Genomic DNA, 279 nt, shown 5'->3' on the forward strand with positions numbered 1-279 from the left:
AGTCTCTGGTGTGGCTGTCCAGTGTTTATCCCAAAGTGTCTGAGTTAGCCAGTTTGAGGAGGGGGTCATGCTTTCTGTGTTTTCTTCTTTCACATTGCCAAAAAACAAAACAAAACCAAGTGCTGAGAAGCCTCAGCATGGCTTTGTAGCTCCCCAGCAGAGAAGGGGAGACAGGCAAGAAGTAGGAGGTCCTGGGTTTGGCTGCTCCTAGGGGAGCAAACACTCCTCTTCTCCTCTGGCCACATCACAACAAATCACAGCACACTCCCTCACAGCCAC

This window comes from Chrysochloris asiatica, unplaced genomic scaffold (assembly GCF_000296735.1).
Source record: "Chrysochloris asiatica unplaced genomic scaffold, ChrAsi1.0 scaffold12274, whole genome shotgun sequence".
In the NCBI taxonomy this organism is placed as follows: domain Eukaryota; kingdom Metazoa; phylum Chordata; class Mammalia; order Afrosoricida; family Chrysochloridae; genus Chrysochloris; species Chrysochloris asiatica.